Here is a 19,102-nt window from a genome sequence, read left to right on the forward strand (position 1 = left end):
CCCTTCTCCTAGTGCCCTCAATCTTTCCCAACATCAGGGTCTTTTCCAAGGATCCTTCTCTTCTCATGAGGTGGCCAAAGTATTGGAGCCTCAGCTTCACGATCTGTCCTTCCAGGGAGCACTCAGGGCTGATTTCCTTAAGAATTGATAGGTTTGATCTTCTTGCAGTCCATGGGACTCTCAAGAGTCTCCTCCAGCACCATAATTCAAAAGCATCAATTCTTCGGCGATCAGCCTTCTTTATGGTCCAGCTCTCACTTCCATACATCACTACTGGGAAAACCATAGCTTTAACTATACGGACCTTTGTCGGCAAGGTGATGTCTCTGCTTTTTAAGATGCTGTCTAGGTTTGTCATTGCTTTTCTCCCAAGAAGCAGGCGTCTTTTAATTTCGTGACTGCTGTCACCATCTGCAGTGATCAAGGAGCCCAAGAAAGTAAAATCTCTCACTGCCTCCATTTCTTCCCCTTCTATTTGCCAGGAGGTGATGGGACCAGTGGCCATGATCTTGGTTTTTTTGATGTTGAGCTTCAGACCATATTTTGCGCTCTCCTCTTTCACCCTCATTAAAAGGTTCTTTAATTCCCTTCATGGATCAATGCCTTGTCGTGGCGAAGGGGCTTGAATAACTCAGAGAAGCTATGAGCTATGCCATGCAGGGCCACCCAAGATGGACAGGTCATAGTGGAGAGTTTTGACTAAACGTGATCCACCTGGAGAAGGAACTGGCAAGCCACTCCAGTATCCCTGCCAAGAAAACTCCATGGACAAAGACAACAGGCATATAAAAGTCTCTCACTCTAGATGCCAGAAAAGAGACTAAGACAGGGAGAGAGGGATGCAAGCAGAGGCAGGGAGGGAGGGAAAGAGAAAGAGATGTTCCTGCTTCATCCCCTGCAATTACCCACTACTACCATAAGTTTGGTATAACAGAAGAAGCAGGATGTGGGAGTTCATGGTGGGAAAGAGTTGGTTGAGAGATGAAGAGTGCCTCTTTCTTTTTCCTGATTTTCTTGCAAATGCTTGAAAATACTCCTCCGTTTCTAGTTTCTGTGGACCCATTTCAAGGCCAGGGCCACCAAGCCAATATAAATAACACACAGCTTGTCTGTCAGGCAGCGGTGGACCAGAATGAGACAAATGCACCACACGGACTGGAAACTTTCCCAAGCGCTGCGGATAAGCCATCAGGAGAAAGCTGAGAAAACACAGGGCCTTGTCTGCTCTGTAGAACTTCAGCATCTGCTTGGAGTGGAGCCCTGCCTGCTTCAAGAGCAGATGAGGACACAGGGGACGGTCCAGGAAACAGGCCGTGCCCACTACCTCACTGGGTCCATGGATCAAAGGAAGCCTTACTCACTAACCCACACCATGATTATGGGGGAAAACTGTCCCAGCATTTCCAAGAACAAGCAAGACAGGCCATCTGAGGAGCAAACTTATTTATATATTTATTTATTCATGACATGTATATCCTGCTTCCCAGCCGCAGCCACCACCCTGGAAACAGTTTACAATAAAATACACACAAATTATTATTATTATTTTCCAGTGAAAGGAATAAGGTTGTTTTGTTGTTGAGCCTTTGAGAGGCCAGGCTGTTGATTCTGTGCTCCCTGCTGCTTTTTAAAGCCTGTGGTTGATTGATTATTTGTGCTGCTTGGCTGCTCTGTCTTTTTATTATTGTGGTTAGATTTTTGTTTGTTTGTTTGTTATCTTGCTTTTTATGGAAAGGCAGCATGTAAATGTTAATTAAGAATAAATAAACCCTAAGACAGTCAAGTTATAAGAAAGTTCCCTAAAAAGGAAGGACTTAATCAACTCCCTGAACACAGGGAGATAGGCAGCTGGCTGACCCAGCAATATGTTTTGAAGTGGGGGCCCTAAAACAGACAAAGGTCCTCCGCCTCCTGCAACACCTTCAGTAGATGAAGGCATCTGTAGCAGGTATTATGTTACAGATCTGAAGCTTCAGGTCTGAATATACAGGGAGACATGTATATGTCCTCCTTGAAAATAGTTATGTTGTGATGTTTTTTTCTACCACCCAACTGCCATGGCTGTGGTGAACAAATTGATCTCTGAACCTGAAAGGCAGAATTTTACATGGAGCCTACATATTACCTGTACCCTCATAAGCTGGAAGACACTCTAAAAATGCAGAAGGTTCTCCTAACTTGAGCTATCATTCCAATGTTTCAATGGCCATGGAATGTACTATGTTATAATTTGAATTTCCTTCTCCCCTTAAAACTGGTTGTAGGGCTTATGTTGGTATTTGAACTTGAATCGTAGGATTTGCTTAATGATCTGCTCTAGAATCTTTCCTGGTATTGATGTCAGGCTGACTGGGCGGTAATTGTTTGGGTCCTCCCTTCCCCCTTTTTGAATATAGGGACAACATTTCACTCAATAGCTCAATCTTTTACAGACAGGGAAATCCAAACAGGCAAACTAAACCAAATGTCTCCCATTGATCAGCCAATAATGGCATGATTGATTCTAAATGTGGCTGTTATCACCTTGCTCATATGAACTTCTAGCTGGTTCACAGCAACACATGGTGACATGGCTTCAGTTTCTTTTTATAACTGTTGCCAGACCATACTTTTGTCATACATTTAATTCATTCAAGAATGTATGACTAATAAAAAAAAGTTGAAATGTATCCAGATTGACAATAATGGAGGATTAAAATACTTGAGAGCAAGTAAACCATTAATGCTGAAAGTATTTTCTCTCTGCCACAACAGCTGGTCTGCAGCTCTATCTTTTTTTTCACATTATACTTCTCCATCACTAATAACAAATCTTTTAGAGTCACTGACAGCACCACCTTATTCATGTCTACTCAGAAGCAGTGCTTTTTTCTGGCGGAACTCACAGGGAAGAAGTACCATCACCTCTTTTTTTGCTGCTCAAGGTCTGAGTATCAGCACCTCACTTTTTTTTACCCAAGAAAAGAGCCCTGCTCAGAAATAAGCCTTACTGAACTCAAATAAATAACTGGCTCCCCAATAAGCATGCATATTGCGGAGGTGCAAAAGAGCTGTATCAGTATGAAATCTAGAACCAAGGCAGGGCTGCTCTGGGGCCTTCTGTTTTCATTTCTGTATTTTTATACTATCCATGTTCCACAGTGGACTTGTATGTGGCAAACATCCAGCTCACATTAATTGTCACATACTCTGACATCAAATCAAACACACTGCTTTTGAGTGGAGACAGTTCAGACATTCAGCAAAGAACACTCAGTAATTAAGTAACAAGAGGTGCCTTAGCAGGGAAGGGCTCTAGACCAGTGACAGAACACAAATCACATTCAGGAGGTCCTGTGTTCAATCCTTAGCATCTTCCAGTACATCCTAGAAAAGATTCCTGCCGGAAATTGTGGAGAACCACTCCCAGTCAGTGTAGACAATGCTGACCCAGACAGATAGTCTCACTTGGTATAAGGCAGTTAGGTTTGCCAGACTCAATAGAGGACAGGACTTCTGTGCCTTTAATTGCCCTGCTCTCTTTTGAGTCTGGAAACCTTAAAGAGAAACCAGTAGACCCTTTGCTTGGAAATTAAACAAAGGGTCTGCTGGTTTCTCTTTAAGGTTTCCAGACTCAAAAGAGAGCAGGGCAATTAAAGACACAGAAGCCCTGTCCTCTATTGAGTCTGGCAACCCTAAAGGCAGTACCTCTGTTTCCTTACACTGGGGTCAGACTTTTGTTCATCTACTTCAGGATTGTCAACTTTAATTATCAGCAACTCTCTGAAATATTGGGTTAATGAATTTTTGGCCCTACTACCTAAGGTCCTTTAACTGGAGATGTCAAGGAATCCAGGACATTCATTCAAAGCATGTGCTCTCCCATTCATCTATGGCTCCAAATGAAGTTTCCTGATATAGTGCTATCCTAACCGGTGTGGGGAAAGCATATTCAACTGCACTCCATTAATCAACATTATTTTACAAGTTCTAGAGTGAACACCTAGCACTGAAATCCATTGACTCCTTCCTACATCCATTTCAGAGTACCGGTACATTTTTTCCCCTAGCACTGAGGCTGAACTAAATATCAGGTAAGAAAACTTAGTGAGAGGTAACTTGCCCATGAGTATCAGACTGTACCTAATGCCTACGTAAAGTTTAATTAACCAGCACTTAATGTTAAGTAAATTGTCAACAAAGCAACATGTGAGCAATTACTGTAATAATACAATAAGATTCACATAAACAGAAGTGTGCCGTGACAATACTTAGCAGTGAATTTACATATTCATACTCAGCTGAACTGGAACTGTTGGGGCATTCCCCTCCCCCACCCACCGACATGAAATGCAAGGACACCTTCTTAGCATTCCCAGGAGTTTGTTTTGTTTCTGCAAGGGGGTGGCATTAGACAGCTTTCTGTTCCTGCCAGAAGCTTTTGACGCAGTAGCACACAGTCCAAGGGGAGGGGTGGGTTACCTGACAGCATGGCTAATAAATGTAATTATGATAAAAGCCCCTAAACGGCTTCATTCTGCACTGTCACTCACAGCCCAACCTACTATTGCTCACTCCTGCTCCACAATATGACCTTTGTCATGCTTGAGAAAACAGCTCCCCACTGCTATTTGACTCTTACTGAGTGACCAGATGGGGCAGTTTTGCTTCATTATTTGTGCCTGTGAAGTGGAAACGCCAACAGAAAGATTCATTACTGTCAAGACCGTCACTGCAAAGCTCCCCTGATTTATTAGGGCATAACTGCTGTACTGGATGTAATGAGACATAAATGTTCTGCAAGGCCTATGAACTCCAGAAGGAAATACACTGCCATCAAGAGGCTACAGCATGCCTAATTTATTAAAAGGTTGCAACAGGGCGGTGGGGCATGGGGATAGACTAGCAGTACCAACTAATGCGTTTGTGTTTCCTTAACTTTCCAGATTGTAACGGTAAAAATTATTGAACATTGGTATCTTGGTAGAAAAGTGATGCAATTAACCTTGTTAAAAAAGAATCATTGATCTGTTGATATTCCTTAAATGGGATGTTCAATAAAAAGTTAAAATTGTCTGTGCATATGTGTGAGTATGGAAAGAATTATACAAACTTCTGTTTCTCTGACTCTGCAGATCTTAGCAACTAAAGATGAATTCACATGATCAGTCTGATGTTCTGAAAATAAAAGTCACACGGACCTATGCAGAGTTCAGTGTCACTGAAAACCATGCAGGATTAATGTTCCATTGCAAGGGTCCTCGATAGTGATGATGAGTCATAGAGTTGATCCTGTATGGCTTTCACAGGCTTTAGTCATCTAGTACCACATGCATAGCAGATTGTGTGAATGTCGATTTCACATGAACCTTGCCATTGTTTCAGTGCCAGGCAAAAAAAAGACACTTTTGTTTTCCCAGGAATTTTGACACCACCAATGATACAACCAAATTGTGAAATCTGTTTCTAATATGTTTATGTGATTTTATTATTGTATTTTTTCCTTGGCTGCAAATCATTTGGGGACTTTTTCTTTTAGTGGGAAACTATCCATAAATTCAACTGAACCCTAAACCTAACATGAACATTTCAGAATGGACTATCTGTCTATCTATGTGCCAGCATGGACACAATTTTGAAAACATTTGCACCAGTATGAAAGATCATTCCCTACTGATTTCTGCACATGGAACTGGCATTCACATAACCTCTTCTGCAAATGACACTGTCTATAAAAGTCATCTATGGCTGCCATACCCAGAAAGGCCCTGAGACAGCATAGTAGTGTAGGCACATATTCAAAAAATCACACAACAGCTTCAGTAGCAAACCATTCACTGATCCATACTCTTAGTATGCTGGAATAGATGGTGCATATTGACTGAGATTGGGCCTTTTCTAGTATTTCAGTTTAGCTGGTTTGTAATTTGGCTGCTACTACAGTAATTGCAGAGAAAAACACAGCAGAGAACAGTAGAGGTTTTTAGGAGCCTCATCCTCTTCCCATCTATTTTGCCATGCCTCTTGTTTGTGTCAAAGTAGAAAATAACAGTCATTATATTTGTGTGTTATAGGAGTAAGCAATGCCACTAGAATGTTAGTTCAATCTCTTTTCTGTCATTCTGTCTGCAAAATGAAACTCATTTCATGAAAGACCATCATACCAAGGGTCCTTCAACTGTGCCAGTGCTTCCTTGATAGAAGCCGAACACCTTGCAGGTATGTGATGAAGAAATAGGTGATCATTAAGGTTGTGCTTGGAACTAACTTATGTATTTATAACTGAAGGCACCAACTATGTCTGACCAAACAAAATGAGATTATAGGAGGTTCATAACTGGTTCTCCAACCATTGTTATTCTTATTATTTTTAAAGTTAAAGGCAGATGCGAAGATGGGCACAAGCTGGATTGGGACCACAACACCATGGCAAATGATTAACTGTTTTGCCTCATATCATTTCTCCAATCTAAACTGTTCCCTATCACAGATGCTATTTTTCTTTAGGCAATATTTGACTATGTGATCCTTACTTGCAATTTGGATTAAGACAACCCCACGTGCAGGGGCTTACCACGTTTGTCTGAACTCCTTGGTCGTCTTCATTTTAATTTCTTTTCAAACCAGGCCAGTGTTTTCTTTCAGTCCAAATCCAGACTAAGTATTTTGAATTGTTCATCAGAAACCCACATTTTCAGCCTATATTGAATCGTGAGGTAAAAATCTAGTGCTAGTGAATAGGACAGTAGAATCAAGTGTCCATGTTTATTCCTGATTATCTGATCATATATAATCAATTGCATAATACTCTAAAGCATATAGCATGGAGAACAGGCAACCGTTAAACACAAAAAAATGTAGCACCCTAAAATACAGCATCATTAAAGTATCTGAAATATTGGCATTCCTCAAAGCTTTAATCTTTATAGCAGGCACCCCCAAAATCAGCCCTCCAGATGTTTTGGGACTACAATTCCCATAGTCCCTAGCTAACAGAACCAGAGGTCAGGGATGATGGGAATTGTAGTCCCAAAACATCTGGAGGGCTGAGTTTGGGGGTGCCTGCTTTATAGTATTAGAGCAATCCTCATTTCATTTTATAGAGGCCACCTCGCCTTCTTATCCAATGTTCCTGGGGAAAAGAGACCAAATAAACATCCTTCTCTTTGTAGTCTTCCACCTCAACACAGGAGAGCAAAAACCGGGAGACGGGGAGCTATCCATGCATAGCTGTCAAGTCTCCCATTTTTTGCGGGAAACCCCCATTTTTAAAGCCGTTTCCCACTGTTATCCCGAATGGCGAAATATCCCGTAATTCCCCCGGATTTTCAAAGCAGCTCCTGCCGGCCAGGGAGGCTCCTTCTGCACATGTCTGGACATGTGCAGAGCCGATTTCGGGTGCCGCTCTGCCCATGTCTGGGCACCGGAAGTCGCTTCTACGCATGTCTGGACTTCCAGTGCCGCGCCACTGCTGATCGCGGATTTTTCAATCCGGGAGTTGACGGGTATGTATCCGCATAGCTGCCAAGTTATCCCTTTTTTTAAGGGAAATTCCCTTATGCTGAATAGGCTTCCTCGTGAGAAAAGGGAAAACTTGGCAGCTATGATGTATCCGTGTTTCCTCACAATTAACTGCTATAAACTGGAAGCCGAGTCCCCACTTACAGGGAGTAAGTACCATTGAGCTCCATTGGACTTACTTCTGTGTAATGGTGCCCAGCATTGGGCAGCATGATACTTGCCTTCTAACAACTGCACATTGTTATGACTGAAATCATCTTAAAATAGTGGTAAGAATAATTAAGCAAAAGAGTAATTAAGTAAAAGAGTAAGGCCATATGCCTCTTGTAGTTCTGTAACCTCAGCTTTGACTTTAATAATGCTCCATTCCTCATTGAACTGGAACAGTTTATATCAGCCCAACTCCTCCTGGAATTTATGGGTCTTGTAGAGACTGAAATGCTGTTAGCACCTGATTAAATAGTAAGATGGGAATAAGAGTCAGTTTCTTTTGCCACTCAACAACCCATTAATAAGTCACTGTGGAGCACCAAAAAAGTAGCTCAAAAACATTTGTGTTTTGTTGAATCACTTTATTTTGGTAAATCTAGCTTGATACCTTGGTGGAAAAACTTAGTTCATTAGGAGTGTTTTATACATTGCTCAGTTTACCTTATGGCTCCCTCATGCCTCTTAAAACATGTCTGTATTTAAAATGCTTTGAAATGAACTAGAGAAGCCAGGTGTTTTCTCATTAAATTATGGATAAAAGGACACTGCCTCCATTTTACCTATCTTTGGGTTTTTATTTAGTTTACTGTTAAAACCATCATAAGCAACAAGCCCTTCGTGTATGTGATCTTAAATGAATAGATGCAGTGAACGTCTAAGCTGATACAAGCTTTACAAACTTTAATGTCAGGAATTGACACGAACATTTGAAGGTTCAAGTGCATGACCATGGATTTTGGCTGGCTTTGGTAGCCCATCAAAATATATGCTTGCCACTGTCCCTTTATTACTTCAGGGGGAGGGATGGAATGAGCCATTTTCTAGGCTCAGGAGAAATGCTTGCCGTTTGGTTAAGATTCCGTGGTCTTGGGAGATCACTTAATGATTTCTCTGTCTATTCTATCAATTGTTATGTTCTATGCTAGATGCTGTATGGTTTTTAATTATATTTCTTGCTTATTTCATATATTGCATTGTAATACGATACAATAACATATAAGAAACAAAAAAGCAAAAAATGGTGTGCTCTGGTCCATGGGGTCACGAAGAGTCGGACACGACTAAACGACTAAAAATGGTCTGAAGCTCAACATCAAAAAAAACCAAGATCATGGCCACTGGTCCCATTACCTCCTGGCAAATAGAAGGGGAAGAAATGGAGGCAGTGAGAGATTTTACTTTCTTGGGCTCCTTGATCACTGCAGATGGTGACAGCAGTTACAAAATTAAAAGACACCTGCTTCTTGGGAGAAAAGCAATGACAAACCTAGACAGCATCTTAAAAAGCAGAGACATCACCTTGCCGACAAAGGTCCGTATAGTTAAAGCTATGGTTTTCCCAGTAGTGATGTATGGAAGTGAGAGCTGGACCATAAAGAAGGCTGATCGCCGAAGAATGGATGCTTTTGAATTATGGTGCTGGAGGAGACTCTTGAGAGTCCCATGGACTGCAAGAAGATCAAACCTATCCATTCTTAAGGAAATCAGCCCTGAGTGCTCACTGGAAGGACAGATCATGAAGCTGAGGCTCCAATATCTTGGCCACCTCATGAGAAGAGAAGACTCCCTGGAAAAGACCCTGATGTTGGGAAAGATTGAGGGCACTAGGAGAAGGGGACGACAGAGGACGAGATGGCTGGATAGTGTTTTTGAAGCTACAAACATGAGTTTGACCAAACTGTGGGAGGCAGTGGAAGACAGGAGTGCCTGGCGTGCTCTGGTCCATGGGGTCACGAAGAGTCGGACACGACTAAACGACTAAACAACAACATATACTTTAAAATCAATATGAATATTTAACGCAGACATGCCACCTGAATGAAGTTCACAGACCACTGGTGGTCCACAGACCACATTTTGGAACCCCTGGGCTAGACGGTGTTATATTGTCCTTCTCTCTTTCTGCTGCCTCCTACCTCCCTGTAACCTCAAGCTCCCTTTTTTCTGTCTCCTAGGAAATCAAAAGGTTGGTCAGAACTAACTGCTTTCTATGGCATTTATTTAACAATGAATAGACCCATTTGTTTCATTTTCCGCCCCTTTTCATTATGAATTCTTTGCATCAACCCTAGATCAGTAGCTCTCTGGGGCTAAAGTAGACAACAAAGCTAAACAGCGAATCAACAGAATGATACTGCAGCAGAACAGTTCAAGATGGATGTTGACAACCTGTAAACAATTTAAAGGAGAACAACAAATATGGTCCACAAAGGAAACCACATGAGGATTTATCAGGTGGAGATATTTTAACAATTTTAAAATATTTAAAAGAATTTCAGAAATAAGAAAATAATCTTATTCACAGAACATAATACAAAACCCAATATTTTTAAAGGTGAGTTAAAATAAAATAAACTATACAGGTTATTTACATTAAATAGCCTGGAGCTGGGGGTAGGAACACCTCATAACATATGCAATAAATTGTTCATGTAACTGCAGAATCAATTATTCTGGAATATTTTTAAAGCTGGACAGAAAGGTCACCTTAAATTCAGACTGGACTCCAGGCATTATAACCACAAGCTGGAAATGGCAATGATATAACCTATGAAATAAACTGTTTTTTGTATTGACGCAGAACAAATGCCATAAATGACAATAATGAGAGTAAACAGCAGCCTGTGAACATCACAGTTCATATAAAGGTGAATTCACCTCTTATGTCCTCACAGTTCTCAGTGCTGGCTAACTGTTAAGGGGAAATGGTATGTCTATTTTTTTAAAAAAAAAATATTATGCACCAGGTTTCAATTCACAATACAATAATATGAATATAACAATGGAATAGCACTGAAACAAACAATGCACAACCACAAAAAAGCCAAAGAAAACAACAGCAGAAGCATTCAAAGCAAGAAAACTAGGTCCAATAAAACAAGCAGCAATAATACAACAGAGAGTTGTACCAAGTGAAGTCACAAGGCTAGTGGAACAACTTCCACTTGTGCAACAGAACTTCCCTTCCCGCATCTCCCCCAATTTGTTCTTGGGTTTCCCCCAAGTATTTGGAGTAGTTTTGAGGGGAAGGGAACAGGAGGAGGAGAGGGAAGCAAAGCTCCACTGTTCAAGTGGAGGTCATTCTACTCATGGAATAAATTTGTTTAGATTCAATTCAAAATTGCTGCACATAAAGCAAGGTTTTTAACTTTGCATCTGAAGGTAGTCAAGGTAGGTGCAAGGCAAACCTCTCCAGGGATAGAGTTTTAAAGTTGAGCCACCAAACCTTTATTATGGAAGGGGCACTTGGGAAAGGGCCTCAGGGAAAAATCTTACTTAATGAATGAGCAGGTTCATAGGGGAGTAGGCAGTCTTTCAGATGTTATCCGTGTTGACTAAAGTTTCACACTTCCTAATGCACTAGTGGAAACTGCAGTAATCATGTGAAGAGAGTTTATGTGAAAGACTTCCCACAAGAATAAGATTCAGGGTTGCCTATAATTGTTGCCAGTTAGAGGTGGAAGACTTCTGAGAGAGAGAGAGAGAGAGAGAGAGAGAGAGAGAGAGAGAGAGAGAGAGAGAGAGAGAGAGAGAGAGAGAGAGATAGTACAACAGTATGGCCCTTTAACTGTGATAAATGCCTCTTGCTTGTTTGGACTTCAGCATCTCTGGAACTGAGCCTTACAAAGGTAAGAGTCACCTCAAACTTTGTATCTGGCCCTGCACACTGTTATGTGGCCCTTGGAATGCTGCCTACAAGAAAATATAGCACTTAGACTGAAAAAAAGTTTTCAGACCGTACTCCAAAGTATTTAAGAGAGGGTGGTGGTTCTTGTTTATTTTATTAAAATATTTTTTTTAAAAAAAAATCAATGCCTAGCTGCTGGGTTCAAGGCACAGGAGAAAAACAATAAACTCTTCCATATACTTAGAACTTCAAAATCGTACATTAATTGAGCACATGCAGAGTCACATACTGGTGGAGCAACAGAATCAGAGACAGGAGGGCAGTAGCAGCTTTTTCTCAACAGCATAAGCATTGCAGCTGTAATAAAATGTGTTATATGAGTTCTGAATGGAACCTCAGCCAGTAATCTGGCTGCTGCAGTTGTTTCTGAGTCATCTTAAAGGGCAACTCCAAGTAGAGTGAATTGCAACAATCCACTCTGGAAATTACCAGACTATGAAGAACCATGGCCAAGTTATCTCTGTCCAAAAGGGGCTGTAGCTGGTGAACAGCTGGAACTGGTCATTTCTAGTCATCAAGGCCACTTGAACTTCCAGCAGCAATGTACTGCCAAGCTACCAACCTGCTCATTCAAGGAAAAGCTGTCTTCCTCCTTCCAGACTTAAGAATTTAGAACACATAACACCTCTGCCTTTTAAGGATTCATCTTCAGTTTATAGGCCCACATCCAGCCCATCACCATCTCCAAACACTGGTCTAGCACCTCAACTGCCTCTCCCCATTCAGATGGAACAGAGAGGTAGAGCTGAGTGTTAATAACGGCCTATTAATGACACCTCACTCCAAATCTCCTGATGGCAGCTCTCAGAGGCTTCATATAGATGAAGCATGGGGGACAAGATGGAAGTCTGTGGGAAACCACAGGACAGCTCCCCTGGTGCTGAACAGTAGCTTTCTAGAAATAGCTCTGGAGGTAGGAGCAGAACAAGTAGTACCATGTCTCCAAGCACCAGCTCCCCAAACTTCTCCAGAAGCATACCTTGGTCAATGGTATCAAGTGCTGCGGAGTAGACTGGAGGAAAAGGCTCACAATGTCTCAGTTAATCTCCATCCTGCTATGGAGTAAGTTGCTCAACAGGACCTATCTATAGAGCTTCAACTGCCGGTCAACCTTGCTATCTTGTGTGCCATGTCTACTGCTCACTGCCTTATCTTTTTGATGCCACATAGTCTTGCTGCTTTGCTACTGTGCCTTAGGGGTACCAATTACAGATAAATCAGAATAGTCACTCAAGGTTTCTATGGCATGTGAAGCTGTTGTGCTGTCATGGATAGCTCATCACTATAGTGGCATCAGGAGCAGTGCCCCCGTAAGTAACGTTGCCACGTCTGTGGGCCACAAGCAAGCATCTTGGCAGAACTAGAAATAAGACTGCTTGTGCAGGCATGGCCCAGCCCTTTCATGTGCATAAGTTTTGTATGCAATCTAAATTAAAACACATGATCATATTCTCTTCTCTTCCTCAGACACAGATATGAATTTTCATGGGAAGTGAACATAAAAATAGGGGTGTGAACTTGATCAAAGCAAAATCATTCAAATCTCCGGGAAATGTTTATAGTAATCCACTTGTTTCTGTCACAGATGTTTCAGCTGGTACAATTTAGCTTGCGTGCACATTTACTTAAAGAAATGATTAACTGCTTCTCTTTTTGCAGATAGTTCTCACAGAAGAATTAAAAAAAATGAATAGACTTCATCGCTTTCTTTTTGTTCCACAGTATGCTTTTCTTATGAAATGAAATTAGCAAGCATATTTAAAAATATATCTGGTTCCGCACAATAGTGGGTTTTAAAGTAATTAAACACAGGCGTTTGCTTTCCAAAAAAAAGAGAAGGGAAAAAGAACATTTCTTTTTCAGTTAAGGTGGGCACAAAAGATAACACAGAGCTTTTCCTGGGCAAGGAAGTTTAACACGTAATCCATCACTTGATTGGTTGCTCACATTTTTATGTGTTTAAATTCACCATTTTTTAAAAAAAGAGTTGACTAAAGTTCCCGGATGCCATTTAATGTTCATGATCATGTTCCTGGAAACAGTATTACTTGGATCCCCAGCCAAACCCTGAATACTTCCTCCACCAAACCTCCATCAGACCATGTTCCTGCCCCTGGTGTCCAGCTCCTTACAGAAAGTTGCAAGAATCAAAATGCATTCAAAGACTGGTGAAGGCAACTTCTGAGAACTCAGAAGGACAATAAGCTATGCCTGCTGGATATCCAAAAGTTCCTTCCCACTATTATATAAAAGTAGCGATCTCTGTGACAGATCATATGGTTCCCATTTCTCAATGTGGGGTTGTTTTTTCAGCTGGTCCTTGGACTGGATAATTCCATAGCCCTTGCTGGGCATACCAAACCTTCTCTGCTGTATCAGGGCAAGACTGTAGTTCTGATTCAAACAAAATAGACTCACATGGAAAAGACAACTTGTTTTCATTGATGAAAAACTGGTTAAATGTCTGGAGAGCTTCTCTTATGCCTGTTCTCCACCCATGGGGCCCCCCATGGGGCCCTGCTGAAATTTGAGAGCCCAAAGTCCACCACTGGCAAGGGAAACAGATGCCAAATCTTTGGGTTGCTCTCTGCTGATCCAAAGGGTAGGACTAGAGCCAGTAGGTGGAAATTGCAAGAAATCAAATTTGGACATCGCTTTAGTAGAAATTTCCGAAGAGCTCCCTGACCTTGTTATAGGCAGCCTTGGGAGGTGGGGGCGGGAGGCGTTCTCCTTCACTGTATATATTTAAGCAGATACTGGACAGTCATATGTCAGGGGTACCATGGCTGTACAATAGACTCTGTTTTAAGCTGTGTGTGTGTGTGTGTGTGTGTGTGTGTGTTTGCGACTAGATGGCCTCTAAGGTACCTTCTAATGCTTTTTCGTTCTAGAAATAGAATGTAGGCAGGTAATTAACAAAAAAAGCAAGATAAAAATGTATAAAATAACTAATCTTCAGCAGAAGAGCTATTTAAAATAAAAATAAATTAAAAATTAAAAATCTTTTGTTAGTTCAGTTGTGAAGTCGGCCTGTTTTATGAAATCATAACACAGAACAACTTCACATTTCTACTATTATTGAGGTACTCATGATTGCTTCTAATTTTTAGGAGCATGTCACACAACAGATGGTGAATTAGACAATGAAGAATTACAGTGCAGTGAGATATGTTCTCCATTAATGAGTCCCAAGTGATTCATGATTCTGAGGTGTATTTTCAAGATATGAATCCCCAAGGAAGAAACACCACGAAACAAAGACACTGTGGAGCATCCAGCCATAAATTCAACTCATCTTCCATGTTATAAACCAGGCAAGTTTCTTTGATTGCTCTTAAGGGAAACCTCAGCTATTTAGATTAAAGCTTAACGGAAGTCGGTGCTCCAATGTCTTCCCATAAAAACAGAATGTATTTACCCTGATGTATAAGTCACCTCAACTTTTTATACAACCAATTAAAGTAAGAGCTGTAGAGATGGTTATGTCATAGTGCTGAAAATAACTCCAGTATTTAAAACCTTTGCACAGAACTGTATATGCTGTAGGACTTGTTTACTGGTGGGCATGGGAAACAAACAATTAAGTCTACTAATGTTAATAACTAATTTAATAAACACCCATCCTTCTCATAGCTAACAGTCAAATAGTGTTAACATCAGTCCCAATTATTAGGGGTCATAATGAAGATTACTCAGAATTCTGATCCTCTATTTGTACTTGTTAATGTCTGATGATTCCCCATCACCCACCAGGCTTCTCCTCCTCCTCCTCCTCCTCCTCCTCCTCCTCCTCCTCCTCCTCCTCCTCCTCCTCCTCCTCCTCCTCCTCCTCCTCCTCTGCTGAACTCAGATGGCTCCATGCTGACCACACTGAAGCCAAAATGGGTCCACCCACCCAGATTATTATTTTTTCAAAAATACCCAGAGGATGCCCATAGTATACACATGTACATAACATGAAAATTATTCTCTAAAAGGGTCCACAAACCAGGAAAAAATCCAGAACATTATTGTGTATGTATGGCCTCACACAACAGGCTGGGAAGGCTTTTAGCAGCTTCCCACAGTGGAAGAAGTGTAGTCTGTGCTTGAGATTTCGTGCTTTTGATGCCCAGTGCATTCAGAGTATGTATGATAGAAATTCCCACCAAAGATCTTTGTGATTTGGAGAAATGGTTTGTATTGGGATGAGGGCTCATCATAGCAGACATTTATGTTATGTCAGTATTATTATTATTTTTAAAAAAACAAGACAATAACAACTTTGCCACACTTTGAGAAGCAGCAGACGTATCAGGATCATATCCACCATTCTCCTACTTGATCCATTAATTAGAGATGCAGGAAAGGAAGTTGGAAGTTCTACATGCCAAATATGCACTTTACCCAGGGATCTAATTTCCCCCTCACATCCCCAATTTGGAAAACTATATTCCGTTTCACTACAAAATTGTAACAGCAATAAAGCCCTCAAAGGGCAGATAATCGTCCTGTTTCAGGTCACAATGCCCTAGGTGGTGTCTGAATCCTTCCTTTAGTTCATGAGACACCTCATGATTCAACACACAGTACACACTGACCTTTGAAATATTCTGACCCTTTCTTAAGAAAAGAAAATCAATTTAATAACACCAGGACATTAGCGATTTGCCGCTCCTAATGTTCCGTGTGGGTAGCATCAGTATATTGCTAAGCTACACAGGGTTGCTTAACATTCTAGGGAATGTTTTAATCTCCTTGTAGATGGCAGTCTAGAGGAAACAGATAAATGGTCACTGCAGTTATGTTGTGGTCCAGCTATCAATTTTGCCAAATTGATGTTAATGTTCTTAAGCATTATTTTACCCTTGCGGAAAGTGAGGAGGAGAACCATATGCTACCCTTTTTACTTTTTAGAAGCTCTCTACAGGTACTCTTGTATAACGCAGGGTTACAGTTTGTTCACTGAAATGTGGCATTTTATAGTTACCTCAGCTCGGACTTGTATGGTGCTTTACTCATGAGTCTTTATTTTATAAAACTAAACATCTTGGTTTCTACTTGTGCGGGTTATCCATGAAACTTAAAACCATGAAAGGTCAGACTTCTGAGTTGCAGTGAGACCCTAAAAAAGTTTTTTTAAAAAAAAAACCCTGCTCCATGCTGCAGAAGTTACACTTAACACGCAGGAGGCCAGGATTAGCCTCATGACTGCCTTCACATGAGTCATACCTAGGCGCAGCATCCACTTCCTAGGCGTTGGTGACTGGTTCCCCGATTGGTGCCAGAGCTATAGTTTAGGAAGCAGCAGTGGCAACTGTATAAATAGACTGTATAGTTTGAGCCATAAAGTGATTGTGACATGTGCATCGTGTACTCCAGCAGAGACTAGCCAATAAGGCTCCTTCCCTTCACATCTTTTATAAAGGATTCAATGACAAAATGAATAGCTGCCAACAGCATCAGTGTCAAGTGCAGAAATGTGTCAGTTTTTATTATCTACACTGTCCTTCATATGTATGAAGATGCTACTGCTGCCATACCATGCAAATAAGGTGTATTTATACTATTAACATCACACAATATCAGGGGAAGAAACCCCTAAGAAACAAATAATACTTTCATATTTCATCTACCACATCTACTTTGAACTAAGTTATCATGTGGTATACAATTATTAGGGGCAAGTGGGTACAATTCAGGATGCCTTTGCATGTGAAATTTTACTGTTTTTAATGGTTTTGCGTGAGATAAAATTTGGGGTACCTTTGCATATGTTTTTTTTTTTTACTCTGTTCATAATGGTTCTTGGACGTGGCTAAGGGGGGCAGGGAAGGGCAGCTGCTCCCCTTAAATCAATAAAAACTGATAAAATCAATAAAAATACTTAATAATAATAATAATAATAATAACAACAACAATAATTTATTATTTATACCCCGCCCATCTGGCCGGGTTCCCCCAGCCACTCTGAGGTTTTGTTTCCACCCATGTAATGGTCAATGTGTGGTATAATTCAGTGTACCGTTGTATAGGAATATTTACCATTTTTAATGGCTTGAATGAGATATGAATGATTCAGGGCACCTTTGTATGCAAACCTTGGCCCTGGTTATTTTGTATCTAAGATTGTGTATCAAAGATTGCTTCCTTTCAGACATCTTCCTGCTTGCATGTGGAAAGGACAAAAGGGAAGCAAAAGCCCAAAATGCATGCACAAAGCCCAGAGAAATTCAGACCACCAGTGCTGAACCCTTTTTTTGAGATTACAAATCTAGCCTGGATTCACCGTGGGCCACAAATACATACTGTGCGCATGGCAGGGAGCCTCAACAAGTTTCAATTCAATTACGTGAATGTTGGTCCCAATTTTCACAGGCTTCAGGGCACACAAAAGTGTGCTCTTTCACAGCTACGGCCAGAAAGTCCAACTAGATTCCAGGACAGCACATCAGCCAGCTCACATTCTGCAGTCCTAAACCATCAACTTCCAACAGGAATGACCTTAGATTTCTAATTTCCACTAGCCCAGCCAACTTTAAACTGCGAAACTCAAAACATGTACTGTTGTTTCTGACTCAAACTCATGCATTCAAGATATTGCCTTGCCTACCTCATACCTCATACCAACACAGCAATACTCTTGAATAGATATGTTCAAAAACATAATCAGACCTTGGGTGGAAGTCCTTTTCTCCACAGGATTTGGAAGTGTATCTCATTTAGGTTCAATGTGCTGGTACTTGTGTACAAAGCCCTTGAGACCAGGATACCTATGAGATGGTCCTATCCCTTATTTAACCAAACAAGCCCTGTACTTCACAGGAGAGAGCCTCTTGCAGATACCATCTCAGCAAGAGCTCCATCTATATGATGCAGGAATTGGGCCTTTAGCCTGGCAGCACTTATCAAGCCTTCAGAACTCCATCCCTTTACATACCAGACAGGCAGCGTGTCTCTTTGCCTTTTACCACCTACTGAATACCTTCCTTTATAAATAAGCCTTTTAAGTTATTCTTCTCCTAGTCTGTATCTGATTTGAAGCTGGTTTTATATATGAAATTGCTTTATGTATGTTTTTGTTGTTAAATCATTTCAAGATGTGTTATAGGAAGCAATTCATAAATGGAATTATTATTATCTCAAAAAAAAGTTTTAAAAAGGCAACTACTGACAAAGCACATCCTGCCTGATCATGCAGCATAAACGCAATTACTAACCATTATAATTCTTTTCACAGCAGCTCATTTTGCATTTTTTAATTTCGTGAATGGCGAGGGTGATTTTCTATTAAATCATCAGAAAAAATTAATTCCCGAGTCAATCCCAGACAATTAGCAGATACTCACACCCTAATTTCAACTTTACTAGGTCTAGCTGGCTTTCTGAAAAATCAGAGATACACACGACTAGAGTATAATTTCACTGTTGTTTAAAAGCTGTGAAATTATACTCTAGCTGTGTCACAATTTCTATGCCATTTTACCCCAAAGTCTAGTAAAGTAAATGGGAATGCTCAAAAGCAGATTACTAAATGCACCCCGATTCAGTATTTTATGCTGTCACTGAGCTGTCCCACAAATGGTAAAACAATTCCTTTAAAAAAAAGTAAAATAGTCATGCAAACCCAGCAGCAGATTTATAAGTATGTTCAGCATGTGCAAAATTAGGGGTCCCTGAGGCTGAAGTGCTCCCAAGTTATTAGCATGGAATGGTAAGTGAGCC

General features: G+C 40.8%; 1 protein-coding gene across 4 annotated transcripts in view; it reads right to left on the reverse strand.

Annotated features, from left to right (window-relative positions):
- The window catches only part of CACNA2D3 (calcium voltage-gated channel auxiliary subunit alpha2delta 3), a 511,446-nt gene that overhangs the window by 230,649 nt on the left and 261,695 nt on the right, over window positions 1-19,102 (reverse strand). The window lies entirely within an intron of this gene.

This window comes from Zootoca vivipara, chromosome 2, assembly GCF_963506605.1.
Source record: "Zootoca vivipara chromosome 2, rZooViv1.1, whole genome shotgun sequence".
NCBI lineage: Eukaryota > Metazoa > Chordata > Lepidosauria > Squamata > Lacertidae > Zootoca > Zootoca vivipara.